Below are 24,834 nucleotides of genomic sequence, written 5' to 3'. Positions count from 1 at the left end.
AGCAAGTTAATTTTCTGTTTCAGTTCCTAAGGGGAATGATTCCAGCCCTCTGTGTCCCAAGAATTCAGACTGAGCCCTGCCAGAACATTCCTGTGGTTTTCCACGGGGCAGATCAGTATGTTCATGAAATTTTAGTTGTAGCTTGTGTTTTCCATGGTTAATTAAAACATCTGGCTTTTCAGTTTCCCACAAACAGAGCATAATCACTGGGCCAAACCTTTTCAATAAATGATTAAATATTTCAATCCTCCCCTCAGAATAGCCCACACTTGCCTTTAGGATACCTTGTAAGCTGTTGCCTCTGTTTATAATGATTTTGAACGTTGGGAACATGTTTGAGGTTATCCTGCCAAATATGTGCCCTTGAGAGAGAGAAAGTTGGTGACTTTGAGTCCTTATAATGGCTTCTGGCCTTTGCCCCCCCAGGTTGGAGTTGCTGTGGGTGAGCTGCTGTGGTCTGTAGCCAAGCATGCTGTGGTCGGATCTGCCCAGCCGTGGAACAGAAACATTTGCTGGATGGAAAATCCATAAAAGAAAGCTCCTGTGAAAAGCTGAGGCTGACAATAATTTAAGCAAAATCAGGTTGGTATAAGTAAGAGAGGCTGGATAAAGCGGATTGGGCTGGATAGGGAAAAGTTGTTTTGTTCCTTCCAGGCTCATTTTGGAGACCACCCCAAATGATTATTTTCAGTTATTTGTGAGAGTCCCAGCATGTGTAAATGGCAGATACATGCTGATAGCCTTTTGTGTATAGTGTAATGATGTCTTCCTTTCCTTCTCTTCCTTTTCCTCTCCTCTGTCCTATCCTCTTTCTCATCTTCCTCTCCTCTCTCAGAGAAGAGAGAAGGACATTGGCACAAATATTGGAAGAAGCCACAACTAGAAGCCACCTATGCCAACTTCAATGGTCTTGGCTTTATTTTGGGGAGAAAGCGGTGTCCAGCCTCATGGAGTTGGATTTGTAGTTTCAAAGACTTGCACTCATTTGTGTTTTCGAACTTTGAAGGGTGGGGCATGGAGACCTGCCATTTCTGTTGGGATAATTCTGGCTGTGAGCCTCCAGTCTGCTTGGCCAGATTTTATATACTCTAATCTTTCCCCAAACAAAAGCCACCAACACATTTCATTTTCTGCAGTGTGTGCATTTGGCATTAAGATACTTATATACGACAGGGGAAGAGAAATGTCCTGAAAAACATAGGTGTTTAAATAAATGCCAAATGCTCTCACTGTGGGCCAGGTGAATGAAACAGCATGGATAACCCCATATGAGGCAGTAAAGTGAAATAATTCATTTTGAAAACATATATTGTACAGGGACAGACATTGCAGACCATTTCTATTGGACATTCAGTGGGTAAGTCAGCTTTCTACATAAGCAGCTAATAAATACTCCCTAGAAAGTAGTGAGTCACAGTCTTTCAGAATCTGTGAAGTAGTGAATGTCTGTTGGCTTTGTCTGCCCAGCATCCTTTTCCTCCATCTTTTAATAAATCATCCAGATTTTTCCTGGACAATTGCCCTTGCTTCATTTTCACCCTGTGTAGTTAGAGGAGGTGACCCTGCTGACTCAGTTATGGGCATGTAACATAAGCGTGGCCAGTGATATGGTTTGGCTGTGTCCCCACCCAAATCTCATCTTGAATTGTAACTCTCATAATTCCCACATGTCATGGGAGGATCCTGGTGGGAGGTGATTGAATTATGGGGGTAGGGTTTTCCTGTGCCGTTCTTGTGATAGGTAATGAGTCTTATGAGATCTGTTGGTTTTAAAAACGGGAGTTTCTCTGCGCAAGCTCTGTCTTTTTTTGCCTGCTGGCATCCATGCAAGACATGACTAGCTCCTCCTTGCCTTCCACCATGATTGTGAGGCTTCCCCAGCCATGTGGAACTTAAGTCCATTAAACCTCTTTCTTTTGTAAACTGCCCAGTCTCAGGTACAGCATGAAAATGGACTAAAGGGTCACAACCATCTTTGGAGGGGCCATAGTATTCTTATTGCAACTATTGAAGAAGTTTTGCCTTCTGTGAGTTTGTTAAGCTGGAGCTGCTAGTGGCAGTTTTTCTATGACTTAGGGAAAACCTTACTGAAAATTAAGACAACACAGGAGAAATCAAAGCAGGGAGATGGAGGAAAAGAGATTGGTGGGAAGGGAAGGGACACTCGTATGCACATGCACACATGCACACGCACACATGCGCGTGTGCACACAGACACACAGACACACACACACACACACACACACATATTTTTGGCCTGCAATTCAGCAGTGCCTAAACCCAGCATCTCCTGTTTCACTTTCTTGGCAACTTAGCTAGTTCATCTGAGTTAGGTGTCTGTCTCTTACATCCAAAACATCCCAATTGGTGGTACCTTCTAGAAGTGAGGTCTTAGTGTAAAATGACTGTGGCATAGTCCCTGTCTTTAGGGGCTCATGGTGTAGGGCAGCAGTCCCCAACCTGTTTGGTGTGAGGGACTAGTTTTGTGGAAGACAGTTTTTCCAAACAGCGAGTGGGGTGGCAGGGATGGTTTCAGGATGATCTAAGCACGTTACATTTATTGTACACTTTATTTCTATTATTATTACTACATTGTGGTCTATAATGAAATAATTTTGCAACTCACTGTAATGTAGAATCAGTGGGAGCCCTGAGCTTGTTTTCCTGCAACTAGGTGGTCCCATCTGGGGATGATGGGAGACAGTGGCAGATCATGAGGCATTACATTCTCATAGGAAGCATGCAACCTAGATCCCTGGCATGTGCAGTTCACAATAGCATTTGCGTTCCTATGAGAATCTAATGCTGCCACTGATCTGTCAGGGGGCAGAGCCCAGGAGGTAATGTGAGCGATGGAGACCGGCTGTAAATACAAATGAAGCTGTGCTCATTAGCCCACTGCTCACCTCCTGCTATGCAGCCTGGTTCCTAACAGGCCACAGACTGGTACCAGGGGCCCCTGGTGTAGGGGATAGGCCAGATAAGTATTCACATGACTGACATGCAGTGTGACAATGTATCTCTAGAGGTAAGAACAAAGTTTTGTGGGAACAGAGATGGAATTAGGAATTCTGTTGGGTGGTAGACTAGCAGGGAGGGCGATTATTTAACAAGGTAGAAGAGGATTAAGTCTTAGGAACATTAAAAAACATTAAAAAGATTTAAAAAATAGATTTAATTCAATTACTTGCTTTTTGAGTCTAAAAGAAGGGAAGGCTTTCCAGAGCCTATAGTTAAAGTAAATTGCAGATAATGAAGATAATTTCAGAGGTTAGTAATGGTAGAATCTTGTTTATTTACTCTGAATACAATTGTTTAAGGCCTAGCCAAATGAGAGGTTATCAGAAAGCTGTCTGGAGTTAGTTTTAACACGACAAGGTAACAGCTGCTGTTCTCACCAGAACCTCAGTCAGCTTTCTGTTTTAAGAAGAATTAAATGAATTTAAAGACTTATTTCCTCTTTTTAATGATAGAGTTTTCATTAATATTATATTTTGTAATTACACTGTTTTTTGGGGGAAATTTTGCAGCAAGTACAGAAAGTTTCCATGTGACTTCTACTGCCAGTTTCCTATATCATTAGTATCTTGCATTAGTGTGGTATATTATAATTGATGAGCCAATATTGATACATTATCATTACTAAAATCTATAGTTTATATTAGGTTCACTCTTTGCGTTGTATGTTCTATGAGCTTTCATAAATATATAAGTTGTATTTCCATTACAGTATCATACAAAATAGTTTCACTGCCCTAAAAGAATTGCATGTTCTACCTGTTCATTTCTTCTTCCTGAACCCCTGGCCACTACTTATCTTTTGCCCCATAGTTCTACTTTTTCCACAGTGTCATATAGTTAGAATTATACAATAGATAGACTTTTCAGATTGGCTTTTTCACTTACCAATGTGCATTTAAGTTTCCTCCATGTCTTTTCATGAATTGATAGTTCATTTTTTTTAAAGCACTGAATAATATTCCATTATATCGTTGTTCCACACTTTATCCATTCACCTATTGAAGGACATCTTGGTTGCTTCCAAGTTTTGGCAGTTATGAACAATACTGCTGGAAACATTAATTTGCAGGTTTTTATATAGATATGTGGATAAATTTTTTACTCATTTGAGTTTCTCACCATTAAATATGATGTCAGTTTTAGGTTTTTTGTGAATGTTCTTTATCAAGTTGACAAATTTCCCCTCTATTTCTAGTTGCTGAGAGTTTTTATTATGAAATAGTGTTGGATTTTTGTTGGGTGCTTTTTTGCAACTATTGATATGGTCATGATTTTCTTCTTTAACTTATTCATAGGATGGATGATACTGATACTTGAATGTTGAGCCAGCCTTTTGATAGAGATTATGTTGACTTTCTAGTTCAATATTAAGAGCTCTTATGTTGACTTGCAGATCAATATTAAGAGCTCTGATACGTGAACATGGGACACGTTTCCATTTCTTTCAGTTTTCTTTAATATCTTTCAACAGTGTTGTATTGCTTTCAGGGTACAAGTCTAATACTTCCATATCAAATTTATTCCTAAGTATTTTTCTCTTTTTGATGCCTTTATAAATTAAGAAAGTAATTATTTTCAAAGTATTTGTAGCTAGTGTATAGAAATGCAGTTGGTTTCTGTATAATGATCTTGTTTCCTGCAACCGTGTTGAACCTGTTTATCAGTACTGATAGTTTTTTATGTGTATGACTTTGCTAGTATTTTCTATATACCAGATTATGTCACTGCAGATATAGTTTTATTTCTTGTCCAATCTGGATGTTATTATTATTTATTTTTGCAGTGATTTGAAAACTTGAGTGTGATGTGAGAAATACAAAGTTATGTGCTTTGGAGTTTCTAGTGAAATCATTCTGTTATGTAGCTTTTTGATAAGGATAAAAGATGATAATTATGAAATTTATCTTCTCACAGTTGACTTAGTTATTCAGTCTTTGAGCTTCTTAGTCACTCCTGTATCTTCTTTGGAGAAATACCTGTTCAAATCCTTTGCCCATTTTTATATTGGGTTGTTTCTTTTTGTATATAGTCTGATATAAGCTCTTTATAGGATATATGATTTGCACATATTTTCTTCTAGTCTCTGGCTTGTTTAATGGTGTCTTTCCCCCCAACAATGAAATACTGTAAATTTTAATCATTGATAAATTGCATCAATATGGGGAACTGTGTGTATGTATAAACTTATTTTCTTAACGGTGTTGTTTGGTGCTCAGAAGTTTTTAATTGTAACAAAATTCAGTTTATTCGTTTTTTCTTTCAAAGCTCATGATTTTGATGTTTCTAAAAACTCTTTGGCTGGCTAATCAAAGTTCATGAAAAGTTTCTGTGTTTCTTTCTAAAACTTAGTTTTTGTGTTTTTTTTAATGCAGTCTCACTCTGTTACCAGGCTGGAGTGCAGTGACGTGATCTCGGCTCACAGCAACCGCTGTCTGCCAGGTTCAAGTGATTCTCCTGCCTCAGCCTCTCGAGTAACTGGGACTACAGGTGCCAGCCACCCACCTGGCTAATTTTTTGTATTTTTGATAGAGACGGGGTTTTACCGTGTTAGCTAGGATGGTCTTGATCTCCTGACCTCATGATCCACCTGCCTCAGTGTGCCCAGGCTCTTTCTAAAACTTTTGTTGCTTTACCCTTTACATTTTGGTGTTTAATTCATTTGGGGTCAATTTTTATGTATGGTGTGAGGTTTGGGTCTATGTTTATTTTATTTTGTTGATTTTTTATTTTTATTTTTTTGCATATAGGTCTTAGCACCATTTGCAGAAAAGGCTAACCAGTGACTTGACTTTTTTTGTAGAAAATCAATTGACCACAAATGTAAGGGCTTTCTTTCTGTACTCTCAATTCTGTGCCTTTGGTTTACCATCTGTCCTTATGCTAGTACCACACTGGTTTTTGCAGTGCAATTTTTCTATGAAAAAAGTTAGTTCAAGAATTGGACTTAAGATGCAGTGTCTTCACTAAAAAACACTGTTGTACCTTTGCTACTTTTCCTCTCTGTTCTTTATGAGTCACTGTGTTGGAGTACTAGTATTTGGTGTTTTCTCTTTGGGGTAATTATGGAAATCTAATATGGTAGATGACAATGTGGAATCAATCAAAGTGCATTTTCCAGATTACTATATATATGACTTTAAGCAGTGCTTTGTTTTTCATAAAGGTGGTAATCATTTTTATACCTGTTCTGCATTTGGAAAAAAAAAGATTAAGTTTTTCATTACCTCTGTCTTAATCATTCCCAGTAACTACTGAATGAAGGATTTACAAGGCTGGCATATTATTTCAAGTATTTTCATTAATGGTAACATGAATTGGGTCTCATATCACAAAACTATTATTTTACTAAATAGAAAACCTATGAATTAAAATGTCTTGCGTGTGTTTGGTAACATAGTGTAGTTGTATATGTTTTATGAAAATTGGACATTTTTCGTAGTATAAAATGCTAGCTGTATTTTTATATTTACCTATTCTGTTTTTATCTTTGTATTAGTATGATTCTGAATAGCTAAGTGTGAGGACATTAAAATAATTATATTAGAAATGTGAAGATTGCAAAATATATATATCTTTAGTTACAACTGCGTTATGGATGCATAAACATTGAAAAGGAAATTGTTTAAAAGTCAGTGCTTTATTGTGACGTTTGGAATCTAGTTGATCATTTTCTCTTGTTTTCTAATAAACTCCTAATTTTGTTTGGGACATGACTTATTTTTAATGTGAAAAAAATCTAAATGTAAGTCTTGGTGAAATGCAGAGACATTTCCCTTCTCTGGCACATAGCTGAGCTGACTATTGCTGCTGGGCTTTAACTGGAGATTACAGTCATGCTATTAGATTTGGAACCTGTTTTCTGCAGTGCCATTAGTAGGTCAAGCCACGCGTCCTGGTTCCTGGAGGGCTCAGTTCTCAGGATGGCTTATCTGCTTCCTGCTTTCTTCATAATCTTCTCATTTCAACCTGAGTAGACCAGCTTGATGGCAACTGACATGTGTGTTACCTGGCCCTTTTACTTTCCTGGGAAGTCTTTTAACTGATAATATCACCTCCTAAAAACATATCCATAGAGCAACATGGAATTATCTTTTTTATTGTTCATTTAAAGTCAAAGCCATAAGTAAGCTTTCATTTATAACTCTAAGTCCCTGGAAATAGGTGTTATGAAACTTTTAACCCAGTCACTTCTTTAAATCTTTTCTTTCTCTCTGTTGCCCCTTTAAACATCTTTGTGACCTATTCACAGAATGACTCCATGAGGAGTGTAGTATAATGTTCTGGAAAGATAAGGTGTTCTTATTCTTGTTTTCTTTTGGGAGCTGAATCAAAGTATGGCTGGGTTAGAGTAACCTCTTAACCATCGTTTACTTTGAATAGAGCCTTTTTGCCAGCTGAAGTTGGGATTCAAAATGATTGAATCACTGAAGTTTGAGTTGTAGTACAATTACATTCATGAAGACTCTGGCCTATTTATGATCATTTGCTTGCAGATGAAGCAAAATCAGATCAACCTAGTCACATTCACCGAGTCAACACCAGAATGAAGAGAGTGTCAGGGAACTGGGTGTGGTGGCACGTATCTGTAGTCCCAGCTATTCAGGAGGCTGAGGCAAGAGAATTGCTTGAGCCCAGGAGCTTGAGACCAGCATGGGCAACATAGCAAGACCCAGATCCTGTCTAGAAAAGAAAAGAGTGCCTGGAACTTGCTTCTTTAGTACAGCCACAATTTTGTATACATCTGTAATGAGGATGTTTATGATAAATACATTAACAGAGTTTGGAATAATATATCTTTTGATATTTTTCTTGTCTTTTTTTATGTTGAATAATCTGTGAAGTATAGGTTTTCTTTAACAGCTTTCAAAGATACTGTGAGTGACATACAGTCATTTATTTTAATATAATTACTGATACAAGAACAAACAGTACTTTCTCAGTTTCATACTGATCTGTGATGCATAAAATGTTTAATTTGATTATATTGTCCAAATAAGATCTATACGCATGACACGATAGCTATTCAGAGTTTCTGAAATTTCCAAATTGATTATTATCTATTCAAATAAGCATTGATCATTGATCCTTGGCTTCATTCATAAACAAAAATAGTCTACTGGTTTGGATAGTGTCTATGAAAAAACATATAATAATTTATAAAAAACAAGTATCAACATTGGTCTGGCTTGCATTAAAAAATCTTTCTGTGCAGTTTGTTAGTGTACTGTCTTTAAGGATGAAAGAATATAGTTTTGAATGTAATCATCATGCATCTGAGGCCCTTTGAGGACAGGTTTTAGAATCATAGTAACCATGCTATGCTTGGGTTTGTAAGGGTGATTTTTTTTTTTTTTTTTTTTTTTTGAGGGCTCAAGGATATAGTTTGTTACTGCTGTGGCTTTTTTTCTGGTGTCTGGTTAAAATGTCACAGAGCATATGAAAAGTAAGACAGTAATTAGTGACTTGAGGAATGAATTCTCTTAGAAATAAGAAGTCTGGAGTTCCAATCAGGACTTTAGATCCTTGTTTATTCTAAAATAGGATTGAAAATGACCACTGGTCTTGAGCAGTCATTAACATATGAGTGATAAGGAATGTTGAATTTGTGTTACTTCAGTGCAAATCAGTTAAATTCCAAGTGAACTAGTTAGCAGTGTCCTGTAAGGAGGGCAGCTGTGGTAGTTTGCTGGAGGGAACGAAATGCAGTATTATTGAGGGAAACAGCCAAAATGCAAGTCCTTCTGGGGAGAGGTTGCATGTGCAGTTTGCCAAGTACTAAGCACTTTCTCAGTATCTTATGGGAGTGGCTCAAGGCGGGGGCAGACTTCATTTGATCCTCACAACAGTTCTTTGACAGAGACAGTGTTACCCAGTTTTAGAGAAGCTCAGGATTGGAGAGATCAAATGATTTTTGTTCAAGTCTTACACCCACTAATTTAAATTTGAATCCAGATGTTCCGAAACTCCATGATATACTTGTATAAATCAAAGCACTGCCTATGAAGTGGTTTACCCAGAGCAAACTCTCTTTATATATTTTCTTTATTTGTGGGGGGGTGGGGGCTGGGACTACAGGCACCTGCCACCACGCCTGGCTAATTGTTTTTTTTGTATTTTTAGTAGAGATGGGGTTTCACCATGTTAGCCAGGATGGTCTCCATCTCCTGACCTTGTGATCAGCCCGCCTTGGCCTCCCAAAGTGCTGGGATTACAGGCATGAGCCACCGCGCCCGGCCCTAAAAAGTTTGTCCTGGCTGGGCACGATGGCTCACACCTGTAATCCCAGCCCTTTGAGGGGCTGAGGCAGGAGGATCACTTGAGACCAGGAGTTCCAGACCAGCCTGGATAACATAGGACAACCTATCTCTACAAAAAATTAATTAACTTAAAAAAAAATTAGCCAGGTATGGTGGCACATGCCTATAAACCTAGCTACTCAAGAGGCAGAGGTGGGTGGACCACTTGAGCCCAGGAGGTCAAGGTTTTAGTGAGCAATGATGGAGCCACTGTATTCCAGCCTGGGTGAAAGAGCAAGACTGTCTAAAAAAAAAGAAAAAAGGAAAGTGTGTCCTAGGTTTTATAGCTAGGTATGTGGCCCAGCCACCTACTCCATGAACTTGCTGTGAATTACTGAGAGGTATTTTGGTGGCTGGGGGAATCAGATACTCCTAAGCAGCTGCTTAGAGAAGGAAGGAAGAAGATAAGCCTTGGACATTCCTGGCTTCCCCTCCCCCTTACTCTGCACTCCTTGTTTGGGAGCTGCCTAGAATTTTTCAGTGGGGAGAGAGGGACCAAGGTGTTTACCTCTATGATGGTTTGAGACTCTGGTCGATCTGTTGCTTTTCTAGTATTCTCACCTGGTAGCATTCTTAGTTAAGTACCTAGTAGATGTTAATCCCTTTCTTCCTTTTCCTGTCGCTGTGTCTGCCTCTTAGACACAAAGTACAGAAACTAACAAACGGAAAGGTTAAGCTATACAGAACCCTTTCCAAAGCTGTGATTGCCAACCTCCAGCTTTTTAGAGACATTTCTGGTTTGATTCACGGAGTCTGTGTTGTCTAGAAGAGCTTGACTTGGTCTGCTAGGGGTTGATTGTCTAGCAGTTCTGAGATGCAGTTTTTGAGGCACAGCAGGTCAGTTGTGATACTTACAGCACATGCAAAAAAGGGACTTCTGTTTGAGATTAAATTATCTTCTGAAATAGACACAATTCAAAAGCAATTTGGTGATGTATTTCAGAACTTAAAATCACCAGCAATTTCATAAATATGTTCACTTAAAACTATGCCAAGATATTTATATGATATATTGTAGCATATTTGTAAAGAATGAAGTAGTTCTGTATATGTGCTCCTTTGGAAAGATTTATAAGATATATATACACACTTACGTGTACATATATATAAAAAATGAAAAAAATGCCTTGTGGAATCAATGTGATTACCATTCCCTTTTGTATAATTTTTTTAAAAACAGGTATATATGCTGGTGTATGCATTTTTTCCCTGAAAAAGATGTACAGTACAACTGTTAATAAACTGGAAAACTTTTTCTTCCTTTTCTGTATTTGAATTTTCTAACTATGTTCACTTATTTTTCTTTCCTTTAAAAAAAAATCGGGATAGCTGAGCAGTATGATTATGTATCATTTTGCTTTAGTTTTAATGTATTTTATAAAACCTTACTAAGTGTTTTTTTTAAAATATTGCAATTTTTTTCTAATGTTCATTTGTCAGTTTTTCTTGTCCTCTGGGAGTTCAGAGGAAGTAAGCAATTTTTATGGGGAGAGTGGTAAAGCATATAGATAGCAAATGTTCTCAGGAAAGCTTATTAATTAAAACATTGAGTTGAAAAATAGAAAGGAAAAAGATATTTCCTAAATGTAATTTGAAGGACAATGAATTCAATCTTGCTGAAGTGTGTTTGAAGGTGTACCTTTATGCTTAGTTTGTTTGCTTTCAAAGGAGCTTTGGACTGAATTGTATTTGCTTTTCAGACTGCAGGGCTGGAGGTGGCCATGGAAGCCTCCAGAATCTGATTGCTAATCAGGAAAGCTGTTTGCTAAGAAAGGCCTGCCTGTTTGGACTTGAAGTAATGACTGATGCACAGATAAAGCCAGGGTGACTTTTTAAATATCTTTTGACTTCTGTGTCCAGATTTTGCTTTTCTCTTAATTAAAACCCTTAGACAAAGGTCACAGGTCAAAGGAGATGATTCCTCTAAACTCTTCTGGTAGCAATAGCTGCTTAACTCTTCAACTCTTGATAGGCTTGTCTGGAAACTGTTGTGTTCATTTTTCTATGACGTGATTTACCTCCTTTGGCTTAGTTTGAGTGCTGAAATGTAGTAATAGATACGAAGATGGAAATTTTTTTTTACAATGTAGATAATGGTAGTCTGGAGAAGAAAGGCATTGTGCTAACCTTTATCCATATTTCATATGGAATACTTGAAGTTTTATTTTTACTTTTTATTTATTTATTTATTTATTTTTGAGACAGGGTCTCGCTCTGTCGCCCAGGCTGGAGTGCAGTGGCGCAGTCTTGACTCACTGCAACCTCCGCCTCCTGGGTTCAAGTGATTCTCCTGCCTCAGCCTCCTGAGTAGCTGGGACTACTGGTGTGTGCCACCATGCCTGGCTAATTTTTGTATTTTTAGTAGAGACAGGGTTTTGCCATGTTGCCCAGGCTGGTCTTGAACTCCTGGCCTCAGGTGATCCACCCGCCTTGGCCTCCCAAAGTACTGGGATTACAGACGTGATCCACTGTGCCCGGCCGAAGTTTTATTTTTAAAAATCAGTAAACAGTGTTATTTTTCTAATTTCATAAGAATTTTAGAAACGTATTTTCCTAAAATGGTTTGTTAAATACCTCATCCGACTCAGTAATGTTTATTTTTGCCGTATCTCCTTCTCTTTATAACTTCTGTACTGATATCTGACCTTAAACTTAGTCATGCCGGGAATCATAACCCCTATATTTCAAGGTATGTGAACCATAGTATAGGAATTTTAATCTATTAGGGAGATTAAGGGGACCGTTTCTAAAATACATATCTATGTATGTATATGTATGTGTTTGTATGTAATTGATATTTATAATATAGAAAAGTCTAAAACACCACCATTGTCAATTGATATCATAAATGAGGAAAAACTGATATTATCTTCAGTACATACTCACTTCCCAAAAGAATCTGATAATTTAAAAATTCAGGGTAATCAATACCTAATACAAGGATAGCAAACTCAAATGCCGACAAGACAAGGACCCAACAGAAAGTAAACCAGTGAACTTGGGCATAGAGTGGAGAAAAAGGGCACAGCTACTGCTCAGCTTCTCGCTTCTGCTGTTCAGGAATGAGGCTCCAGTGTAGCATGATCTGCTGATACATCAAGAGAAGGCAGAAATGTAGAGCTTTGTGAATGCCCCCATACTTTTAATGTGTTGGAAACACATTAAAAAATTAAAACATTGTACTCTCGCATGTTTTGCTGTGATGTTCCTTGTCAGTATTTCAGGGCCTGAGAAGCATAAGGGGTGGCGCTTGTTCTTTGGTGACGTATGGTCTAGTTGGGCCCTTATGATGTGGAGCAGTTGAAGGGCTGAGATAAATGGTGTGGGTGCTGAAGGCCACAGGATCCTAAGGAGGTAGAAATTGGTGTGAGTCAGACCATCCTAGGAAGCTTCATAGAGGAAGGGGATCTGTCCTACAAGGCCTTAACATTTAGGGCCATGGAGAGAAGGGAGGGCGGATGGGGAGCAGAAGTGGGGAGGGCGTGGTCTTGGGGCATCGGTAGGCACTCGAGGAGACTGGCCTCTGTAGAAGGCCTCACAGTGGGTCTGTGCTCTGAAGAGCTCCTCACAGAGCTGGAGGAGAGTTAGCTATGGGGAGAATATGAGATGTAGTTAGAAAGGAAAGGAGGGGGCCACCCTCTGGGGCCCTCTAGGCAATCATAAGGACTTCATGTTTTACTGTGGGGACAGAGAAGACTGATTGCAAGTTCTGATAGCAGAAGTGCTGTGGTGTGACTTGAGTTTTAACAGGATTCCTCTGTTGAGAATAGAGTGTAGAGGGCAAGGATAGAATTAGGGCAAGCAGCAAGGAGGTCACTGGAATAATCCAGGCCAGATGAATGAGGGCTTGTGTAAGGGGCAGCAATGGATCTACGCTGAAGGTCGAGTCAGGACTGTTTTCTGGTGGAGTGGACCTTGGAAACATGTCCACATTCCATTCTTTTCATTGATAATGACCAAGCTGCAGCTTAGACCCTTCTCCTCATTCCTAGATAACTGTGAAATTCTAGAAATTTTCCTTCTCGTTCTCAATTTTCTCTTTTCATCGTATAGCTACAGCAGGATTGATGTTGGAATGCTGGCCCCATCACAGCCTCCCTGGCTTTTGAACACAGTGGGCAGATTTCTGCCTCAGGGCCATTGCATTGGCTGGTTCTTCTTGTATTCTCTTCCCCAGATATCCTCCTGGATAATGTCCTTTCTCATTTAATTCTTACTCAAATGTTAGTCTGTCGGTGAAACCTACCCTGATTGATGTTTTAAAAATCGCAAACCTTCCTGTCACTCCTCCCCAAATCCCTCTTAACCTTTTAATTTTTTTCCCTGTAGATCTTAGCCCCTTCTAACATACCTGCATACTTTACTTACATTTTAAGTTATTGTCTCTCTCTTCTCACTGGAATATAAATGCCAAGAGGAATTTATATAAATATAAATATATTTATATATATAAATTCCAAAAGGCAGGGATTTTTGTTTTTGTTCACTGATACATCCCTGTCACCTAGACTAGTGTCTGGTGGGGACTGGGTACTTGATAAATATTTGTTGAAGGAATGAATAAGTGGCTTTCAAGAGGCACTTAAGATATACCACATGTCAGACACTGAAAATTAAAAACAAACAAAGCAAAGACACAAGCCCTGCCCCAGTGCACATGGTTCAGTGAGGCACAACAGCAGGAGAACAAAGCCTATTGATCTAATACAATGTGTCCAAACTTCTGTGCAAACAAAAGTAAAAAAGCAAGTAATTCTTCCCTTTTCAGCCAAGTCTAGACTGTTGATTTGGACTTCCCAAGGCACACAGGTAGGGGAGAGGTGATGACATTTCAGGGAGAGGGAGCAGTGTGAGAGGGGACATGGAGGCAGGAATGTGCCATCTGTGTAGTCAGGAGGGTGTTGGTGGTGGAGAGTGACTGAAGACGAGGCAAGAAAATGGAAAGTGGGGCCAGTTGAGAGGGGACTTGAATACCCTGCACAGGAGTCTTGACTCCCCAAATTTATTGAGCTCCTGTTGTGTGCCAAGAACAGTGCTAGGTGCTTGAGATTCAAAGGTGAATAGATGGCTCTTCCTGCTTTATGGGTTTCATCTTCTAGAGAGAGGCTGTGCTGTTAAGGGAGAAGAAAAATGGCCAGGATTGTGGTGGGAATGGAGAGGCCAGGAGAGACAGAGGAGGGACACTGGGGTAGGATTAATAGGATTTGGTCAAAGACACGGTGTGTGATGGAGGGAGTAGGAAGTAGAGTCTTCTGGCTCGTCACTGGGGCTTAGGGGTAGATAAATGGTGACAGTGTTGTCTGTAGTAGGAAAGGCAGGTAAAGGATGCAAGGGGCTGGAAATGCCAATCAGAGATCTCAGGAGGGATGTGAAGGAAAATTAAAAATATATAATAGCCCATTAGTTTTGTCTTTGGGAAGCCAGGAGGCTGGAGATACAGGTGCCCCAACCAGGAAGGTTGGAAGGGGAAATGTGTTTGTAGGACAGTAGGGGAAGTGATGTGTGTACCTTACCAGAGTGTCACTTCCATGAGGGCACAGGTTTGGTTTGTTCACTGCTGTATATCCAGCCCCTAGAACACTGCCTGGTACAGAGTATAATCTCAGCCATTGTTTGTGGAATTAATGAATAACGTAGTTGAATTTGGAGGACAAAACTGGAGTCATAAGTTATTAGAAGGCTTAAAATGAGATTAAAGTGATTACAATTATATTATTTTAGATATTCTTTTACAGGGCTTTGGTGATCAGTTAGATTTTTTAGAAATTTTAAAATGTTACCTTTTACTGGTGATATTCCTGGTCACATACTTGCTTTGGATATATACCCAACAATGGGATTGCTGGGTTGAATGGCAGTCCTAAGTTCTTTGAGAAGTCTCCAAACTGCTTTCCTCAGTGACTGAACTAATTTACATTCCCATCAACGGCATAGAAGTGTTCCTTTGCTCCAAAGCCTCACCAGCATCTGTTGTTTTTTGACTTTTTAATAGTAACCATTCTGGCTGGTATAAGACAGTATATCATTGTGGTTTTGAATTGCATTTCTCTGATGATTAGTGATGTTGAACATTTTTTCATAGATTTGTTGGCTGCTTATATGTCTTGTTTTGAGAAGTGTCTCCTCATGTCTTTTGCTCTTTTTTTCTTTTTTTTTCTGAGATGGAGTCTCGCTCTGTTACCCAGGCCGGAGTACAGTGGTGCAATCTTGGCATACTGCAATCTCCGCCTCCTGGGTTCAAGCGATTCTCATGCTTCAGTCTCCCAAGTAGCTGGGATTACAGGTGCTTGCCACCACACCTGGCTAATTATTATATTTTTGGTAGAGATGGGGTTGCATCAAGTTGGCCAGGCTGGTCTCGAACTCCTGACCTCAGGTAATCCACCCGCCTCCGCCTCCCAAAGTGCTGGGATTACAAGCATGAGCCATCGCCCCTGGCCTTTTGGCCAGGCTGGTCTCGAACTCCTGACCTCAGGTAATCCACCCGCCTCGGCCTCCCAAAGTGCTGGGATTACAGGCATGACCCATCGTGCCTAGCCTTTTGCCCACTTTTTAATGGAGTTATTTGTTTTTTTGCTTATTGAATTGTTTAAGTTCCTCATAGATTCTGGATATTAGATCTTTGTCAGATGCATGGTTTGTGAATATTTTCTCCCATTCTGTAGTACATACCTGCTTTGAATAGAAATCTTAATCTCCGATAGTGTTATCATTTGCTGAACCCAGTTTGATGTTGGAAGCAGGTAGTCTAGATTAACACAGCAGTAGGCAACCTTTCATGCCAAGAAGTGAACGGCTACATGAAAAGGCACATGTGAAGTGAGTGAGAATGAAATTTTTTTGCAATTGCCTTCTATTGATGTGGAATATCAAGTGAATGCTTTGATTTTTTTTTCCTTGTGTTGTATTGTCGCAGTACAAATGCTTATAAAATGTGGACTGGCAACTGGTGCTTAGAAATCTTTGGGTTTCCCCAAAAGACTTTTCATTATGGTTGTTTGGTGTATGTCTTTATGAAGTATTTCATAAAGACAGTGAAAAAGATATGTTGCTTTTTTTTTTTGTAATCAAAATCAGGGTGTCATTGGGACATTGTAGAATGTAGTATCCTTTCATTATATTAGAAAGGTAGCTAATTTTTAAGTAAGTGAGAATTGAATTGTGAGTTTATTGAGTCTAGCCTCATGGCACTGGTAAGAATAAATGGAAATAGAACCTTGCCATGTTAGTGATTCCAACAGTGTTATGGACTGAATTGTGTCTCCCCAAAATTCATATGTTAAAATGTGAGTGTATTTGGAGACAAAGTCTTTAAAGAGGTAGTTAAGATAAATTTAAGGGTTATTAAGGAGGGTCCTAGTGCAGTCTGATTGGTGCCTTATAAGAAGAAGAAATTAGGCACAGACACGTTCAGTGGGAGGACACTGTGAAGACATTGGGATAAGACGGCTCTCTACAAGCCAAGGAGAGAGGCCTCAGAATAAACCAGTGCTGCTGACACCTTGATTTCACATTTCTAGCCTCCAGAAATGTGAGAAAATAACTTTCTATTGTTTAAGCCACCCAGTTGTGGTACTTTGTTATGGCAGTCCTATCAAACTACTGCAAGCAGGCAGCCCAGGCTATTTTAGCATCACAGTCTCCCTGCAAGTCAGGAAGAGGGAGACTCAGTAGTGCCCTGGGTATCCCAAGATGGATGTTTCTGTTTGAATGCTCACAGGGTCGCCAGGTAACTGCTGTTGTCTGTTGTTCATTAGTCATTCATTTCTGATCATTTTCTTCTGTTGTTTATTCATTTACTTATTTATTGACAGGGTCTTGCTCTGTCGCCCAGACTGGAGTGCAGAGGTGTGAAACAGCTTACTGTAGCCTTGACTTCCTGGTCTCAAGCGATCCTCCTGCTTCAGCCTCCCAAGTAGCTGGGACCACAGACATGCACCACCATGCCCAGCTAATTTTTTTTTTTTTTTTTTTGTAGAGACAGGATCTCACTATGTTGCCCAGGCTGGTCTTGAACTCCTGGATTCAAGCATTCCCCCGGTCTCTGCCTCCCACAGTGCTGGGATTACAGGTGTGAACCACTGTGCCTGGCCTTTCTGATCATTTTTGTTGGAAGCTGCATACCTTGTCAGCATTTTGTTTCCTTCCAAAACTCCAATTAAAGGTGTGAGACGAAGCTGAGGTGCTTATCTTACAACTTTCTGTGATTGGAGTCCTCGGGTTTCATTTATATGGATAGTCCCAAGCTCAGCTGACTAGATGAGATTCTTGCTGAGGCAGGACAGCTTTGTGGACGGCTGTCTTTGGTGTGAATTGGACCATGTGCATGGGATGCCAGGGTTTCAAGCCAAGGCTGCTTTCTCAAGAGACTGTCTCCGGCAGCTTGGAATTTAAGTGAAGCTTAATTTAATCCCTGGTTTTCACAGTAAATGTGTAGGGTGTATGTTACTTACAGTAGGAGTTGGAAAGCCATTGGCTTCCTTTGGCCTATTTATTTGAATTTGATTTACTTGGAAATTTTCCAAGCAGCAGAGCACTTAGAGGTCTTCCAAAGAACTTAAAAAGTTTTCATTTCACATTCCAATAGATCTGTTTTCAAAATGGGTAGGGCAAGTGGAGTCTGTGATTAATTAGGTTATAGTAAATTTTGTTTTTTTTCGATGTATCCTAGGTTTGAAGAAAATGAGAGGCATAAATGTTGAGAACTATCTTCTTGAATTCCTTCTTGATTGGGTTGCTGGGACACCCAACCTCAGGATATTTAAAATACCTGGAGACCTAAAGTGAAGTACTCTCATTCTCTATTTTGTATCTAGGGCCACATAGATGTATTTGATGTTAATCACACCTCTTCATTATGTGTGGCCGACTCTTCTGAGTAATACCATGAAAAGTGCTTCTTCAAATTCCATATCTTCACATATTGCTGTTATGTAAGAGGAATGAGACTATTATAATTGAGTGAAATTTAAAATCTTGTGCTTTAAGTTATGAAATAACATGCTTTTGGCTATGCCATCATGCAACCTGGCTTTTTCAGCAAATTTTGTAGCTTGTGGGGACAGATGACCCTGAATTCCAGCAGCACCTGCAATCAAAATAGTTCTCATTCCAGGGCCCACACAACAGGGTGTGTTTGAAAGTACTTAAAAGGAAAGTGTAGGCAACGCATTGTACCCTTAGTCATAAAACATTATCCTGGAATTTGCCTTGCCCCAAAGCTTGGGAAGCCACCCTTTTCTCCCCTATCCCAAAGTTTCATTGTAATTCCCATTTCTGAAAAGAAAGAAGGAGTATGATGGAATTTCTTCACTAGGATGGCAGATTGAAGGTACTTAGGTGAGGAAAGAGACGCTAACAGAGCTTGTGTGAGAAGATGACCAAAATCTGGGTGGAAGGATAGTCTTAGAAGAGTGATTAAGTGATGTTTATTTACCCAAATAAACTATTTTTCCAGCCAATTATAACAAATGCATTTATTCCATGTTTAATCAGTTGTAGAATATCCAACAGATTCATGGGGTAGAATGTATTTTATCAAGACAAAAATAGCCAGCTTGAGAAATGATTTAAACCAGAGATCAGCAAACTACAGCTTGGAGGCCAAATCCAGCTTGCCACCTGTTTTTTTTATATGGCCCATGAGCCTAGAATGGTTTTTACATTTTTAAATGCTTGAAGAGGCCAGGCGCGGTGGCTCACGCCTGTAATCCCAGCACTTTGGGATTTGGGGAGGCGGGCGGATCACGAGGTCAAGAGATCGAGACCATCCTGGCTAACACGGTCCCTACTAAAAATACAAAAAATTAGCCGGGCATGGTGGTGGGCGCCTACAGTCCCAGCTACTCAGGAGGCTGAGGCAGGAGAATGGCGTGAATGCGGGAGGCGGAGCTTGCAGTGAGCCAAGATCACGCCACTGCACTCCAGCCTGGGCGACAGAGTGAGACTTTGTCTCAAAAAATAAATAAAATAAAATAAAATAAAATAAAATAAAATAAAATAAATGCTTGAAGAAAAGTCAAAAGTAGGAGAAGAATTTTGTGACAGCTGAAAATTATAGAAATTTGTATTTCATTGTTTATAATAAAGTTTTATTGGAACACAGCTGTGTTCATCTATGTATGAGGATATTCCGCACTGTATATCAAAGCTCTGTGGGCAAGCTTCTTCCTGCTGAGGCAGCACAGCTTTCTGGATGGCCATGAAAAGCAACTTTCATGGTATAGCAGCAGAGTTGAGTATTGTCACAGAGACTCTAGTCCACACAGTGTTCAGTTATTTACTGTCTGGTCCTTTACAGATATCTCTGCCCTTCCCTGCTAGTTTAAGCAATCGTTTAAATTTACTTGTGGGTTTTTTTTGTTGTTGTTTTTTTTTTGTTTTTTTTTTTTGTGAGACAGAGTCTTGCTGTCGCCCAGGCTGGAGTGCAGTGGTGCCATCTCGGCTCACTGCAACCTCCACCTTCCAACTTCAAGCAATTCTCCTGCCTCAGCCTCCTGAGTAGCTGGTACTGCAGGCGCATGCCACCATACCCAGCTAATTTTTGTATTTTTAGTAGAGATGGAGTTTCACCATGTTGACCAGGCTGGTCACAAACTCCTGACCTCACCTGCCTTGGCCTCCCAAAGTGCTGGGATTACAGGCGTGAGCCACCACACTCAGCCTCTGAATTTACATTTGATCATATTTTTGATTGTTTACTGTGCAGTGTGCTGGTTTTGACATGCAGGGTGGAATATCCTCATGTTGGATGGCAGGTTATTCCATAAGCTCATCTTTTAATAGAAACAGAATCCCTTCAATGTAATCTGCAAAAGATAACCACTGAGCATCTCCTTGGTCACTGGAAATTGAGCCACAACCATTAAGAAAGTGGACCAGCTGTTCTTTCTTTTCCCTCTCTGACCGACCGAATCATTCATTTATTCAACAAATATTTAGTGAGTGCCGGCTGTCTGCTTGCCACTGTTCCAGCCAGTGACGATGAATGGTGAGCCTAACAAAAGCCCCTCCTTGGGGACCCTACATTCTTATGGGAGGAGATGGATCGTAAGCACTGGGGGGAAGAAGCACCAGGAAGAAAAGACAAAGGGAAAGAGAGAGAGAGAGAGAGAGAGCTGAGGCAAGAGAGGGCTGCTGGAGCTGTGGTGCTGGGCCAAGGCTTTTGGCCACAAGAATCAGGTGAGTAGGAATTTGTGACATGAAGACTCAGGAGGTGGCATTCCAGGTGGAGGGAACTGCAGGGGCATAGGCCTCCAGGTGGAGCCAGTGCGGCGTGTTTGAAGAATGGGAATGCTGTCCTGGAGGCCAGGGCAGAGGTGAGGACAGAAAAATATTGGTGGGGCGAGGGACAGGATTCGGAGGGCATGGCACGGCAGGGCAGAATAAGGCCTTAAAACATTTTTAATTCTGGGAGAGACGAAAAGGCTTTGAGCAAAGAACTAACTTGATCTGGTAATGTTTTTTAAAAAAATCACTGAAATTACAAGATATATCCTCTGCCTTGTGGTTTATTGCAGATAATGGCATTTTGTGGATTAAAAGAAAGAAAAACCCTTTCAGTTCACCAGCCACAACAGTTAGCTTTAAGAATGTTATAAAAGTAGGATCAAAACAATAGGAATTACAGGCCAGGATCTTCTTAGGGGAGTGTTCAAAGCTTCAGGTATCCATATCAGTCCAGGTCCCATAAGAAAACAGGTGGCATATGGTAGGTAATGGGAAGACAATGGACTCTAGTGTGGAGGGAATGCCACTCCTACCTTGGTGCTTCAGGACAATTAATCTGCTAGTGTTGTTTAGAATGGATTGAAGAACAGAGGGGAAGAAGGTAGGGAGACCAAATTGTTTCATTAAATTATATAAAAAATTTTCAAAAAAAGTCAGCTTCTATTGTGGAGGAAAACTATTGTACAGACCCCAGTCAGAACAGTGAAGATACTTGTACTGTCCTCAAGTGTCATTGTACTTGTTGATTAACATATATTAAAAACAAGCAGGTGTGGTGGCTCACACTGGTAATCCTTGCACTTTGGGTGGCCAAGGCAGGAGGATTGCTTGAGCCCAGGAGTTTGAGACCAGCCTGGGCAACTTAGTAAGACTCCTGTCTGTACAAAAAATAAACAAAATTAGTCAAGCCTGGTGGTGTGCCCTGTAGTTCCACTACTTAGGAGTCTGAGATCAGGGATTGCTTGAGCTCGGGAAGTCAAGGCTACAGTGAGTCGAGATGGGGCCACTGCACTCCAGCTTTGGTGACAGTGTGAGACCCTGTTTCAGACACACACACATACACACACACACACACACATACACACATACACACACACACACAACCAAAAAAGGAAGCCATATATTAAAAATGTTGCCATAAAAAATATTGGGGACAGGGTATGTAGGAGCCACAAAGAAGTGGCTGCATCCGGGGGCTAGTAATAGCCAAGCTCCTCCCACTCCTAGGCCTGAGGGGTGAGGGAGGAAGCAGTTTCCAGGGGACCCTATATAGAGAGCCACCTGACAGGACCCAGGGAATCTGGTGGGAAAGGATTTGGCTGAACCAAAATGGGAGCCAGTGGGCAAGACAGCCTGTTGTTAAATGGGTCAGCTTCCCAGAACACACAACACGGTGGCAGAGTAGAGGGCAGGTGGAGGATTTCCATCCTAGGGGACACCTCAGGAGTCTTAGCTGCATCCCAACTCTGTCGCTTTCCCTCACTCCCACCCCCAGCCACACCACAGATGTGCACGCATGAGCGTGTACACACACACGCTCCCAAGTACCCTCTGGTATTCTTCCATTGCTTTTCTGACCAGGACAGAGGAACTATTTATTAACTGTGAAATTTGAGGACATTTCTCATTATTTTTGTGGTATTTGATGCTATAATATTTGCAAGACAAGGAACATGTGGGTAGCTCTACGCATTCCATTTTCCATTCCTGATAAAAATTCAAAGCACGTATGTTACTGATGCTAGAGTTAAACATTTTATTTTTTAAAAGTATCATTTCTAATTGGCTGCAGAAGGAAAAATACAGTAAGCAGGACATTAAAAATCTTGGGGAACTATATTCAGTTTTGGTTATTCTGGTTACAAACAAAGCAAGCATTGAATTTTAGCCACTTCAAACAGTTTTCGTTTTCCACCGTTGAGCATGTTAAAACTGTGAAGACACAGAAGTACCATTCAGTAAACTGCTTCTTTCAGCAGCTTCTGTGATATCCCAGTACTTTGGAAGCCTTCCATTTTCTTTCAGGTACAAGAAGTTAACACCCTGAATTAGTCACTATCTGTGTATATAAAGCCAGGAACTTTATATTTTGTACTGAGGCAGAGCTGAAGTTTTTAGATAATTTGATCTTTTAAAAATATTTGACTTTTCACTTGATTTAGGTTCTGAGAATCAAAGGTTCTAGTAACAAAATGGTCAACTTGGCAAAGAGAAATATGCAGAAGTCAATTTTAGGCCGTATTTTGCAAGAGCGCGGTGCCTGTGAAAGCAGCCCAAGCTGTACGGATGGTGAAACTCATTTTTCTCCCCTACTTTTTCTGGAATCTGGCCAAAAATTAAGTATCGTGGCACATTTTCTCAACAATCTTGGCCCCAAATTGGAGGGCTGGCTCAGGGCCCCAGGGGAAAAGAAAACTCCCTTTTCCATTTATGATTATCAGCCATGTTATAAAACTTAAACATTATTTTAAGGTCAAGGAAAATAAGTCACCTTGAATTTCCCATAAGTTTTGAAGCACTGGAACGAGGTCTGTTTTTGTTCCTTGGCTTTTGCTCATGTGTCGGTTTTGCAGCACAGGATCAGTCACGTGGTTGTGGGGCCTTTGGGGTTGAGGAGCTTCCACTGCATGCAAAGGCACTTTGTTAACACAGCGGGACCTGGGTGAGTGAGCCAGGTCCTAGGCCTGAGTCGGTTTATATAATTCTGCTCAGGAGATTGGAGGCATGAACAGATAGGTGGCCTGCAGAGAAAGAGAGAACCTCCATGGATGACAAGAGGACTGTGGAAAATTATTAAAAAATGAGAGGGATCCTGTCTTTCTGGCGGAGAGAGTGAAAACACAGCTGGCATGGAGCCAGGCCTTGAAGGATCCTGAGGAACAGAGTCACTAGTCGTGGATTTGAATGAGTTCTGTGTCTTGACTTCAATTCGTAAGCCTCCGTTTTCCTCATCTATATAATGGTGATGACATCTTTACCACCCACATCACGGTATTTTTATGAGGCTAAATTATAGCATGGAACACAAACCATAAAATACCCGAATGCTGTTACTTATTATTGTCATGGATATTATCAAATGGCATCTGTTAAATATTTATTTGTGATGCTTGTTATCACATTTGTAGTTTTCCAGGAGTTTGATCTAAAAAACACAGTTGCTGCCACTGATGGTGATTTCTTAGGCCAGCTCCACATGGGAAGGTTTTTATATGTGGTAGACTTTTTATATGTGCAGATCTCACAAATGCAGTGTGGAGTCTCTTGTTACAGTTGAGAGGAGTCTCTGGACAGGGTATGTGAAAGGCTGAGCTCCCTTCTTTAGGCAGGAATCGGATATAGTATGGTGGAGTATGTTAATGTACAGACAGACGCTTGAAGTTCTGGGTTTAAGATTGTCTATAGAACTTGGGAATTGGGACTGCGATTTTTAAGGAAAAAAAAATTGCCAACTTTTTTTTTTTTTTTTTTTAATGGAACTTCCTAGAGCCTTTCTGGGACTTACTTTACTTGTTAGAGGAGTAGGAGGTGTGGTAAATTCCTTCCTGGGTATGTTAATTAAAATGTAGTGAATTAAGCTGGAGAACTTGGAGCCCGAAACATGTTAGTGTTGTATAAAAGGAGGAATATAAATGCATGAGATTAAGTTTAAAAAACACGTGCCACACATTTAGCTAGAGATCCTAGTTCAAACTCACTCCCCCAGTCGGCCCCATTCACACGTTTCAGTGCCACCTTCTTTGTTAAAGACAATAGGACTACACTTCTTTGGAATTAGTTTAAGAGGTAGTTTATAAGCCAATCAAGAAAATTGACTTCATGTTCATGCTCTTAAAAAAAAAAATCAATTATTTTTGAGACAGGCCTCACTCTGTCACCCAGGCTGGAGTGCAGTGGCATGATCTCGGTTTGCCGCAGCCTCAACCTCCAGGGCTCAAACCATCTTCCTGCCCCCTCCTCCTGAGTAACTGGGGCCACAGGTGCGCACTACAACGCCTGGCTAATTTTTGTATTTTTGTAGAGTTGGGGTTTCGCTGTATTGCCAAGGCCGGTCTTGAACTCCTGAGCTTAATCATTTTGCCTGCTTCAGCCTGCCAAAGTGCTAGAATTACAGGCGTGAGCCACCGCGCCCGGCCAGTCTTAATTTTTTTTAAAGCATTTTTAGATTTACAGGAAAACTGAGCAGATAGTACAGGGTATCTCAATACTCCGTCACCTCCCTTTCTCTTTTTTTGTATCTTAATATGGTATGCTTGTTATAATTAAGCTATATTGATACGTTTTTATT

At 40.3% G+C, this 24,834-nt stretch overlaps 1 protein-coding gene across 15 annotated transcripts in view; it reads left to right on the top strand.

Annotated features, from left to right (window-relative positions):
• APBB2 (amyloid beta precursor protein binding family B member 2) overlaps positions 1–24,834 on the top strand; it is a 403,357-nt gene that overhangs the window by 73,397 nt on the left and 305,126 nt on the right. For 12 of the 15 annotated variants that reach the window (XM_034958488.3, XM_055111302.2, XM_055111300.2 and 9 more), the window contains exon 2: positions 427–582. The exons of the other annotated variants lie outside the window; for them this stretch is intronic. The gene's annotated coding sequence lies outside the window, so the exon portion shown is untranslated. The remainder of the gene's footprint in view (positions 1–426; positions 583–24,834) is intronic. 15 annotated transcript variants of the gene reach the window in all.

This window comes from Pan paniscus, chromosome 3, assembly GCF_029289425.2.
Source record: "Pan paniscus chromosome 3, NHGRI_mPanPan1-v2.0_pri, whole genome shotgun sequence".
In the NCBI taxonomy this organism is placed as follows: domain Eukaryota; kingdom Metazoa; phylum Chordata; class Mammalia; order Primates; family Hominidae; genus Pan; species Pan paniscus.
This window is presented reverse-complemented; position numbering and strand designations above follow the sequence as displayed.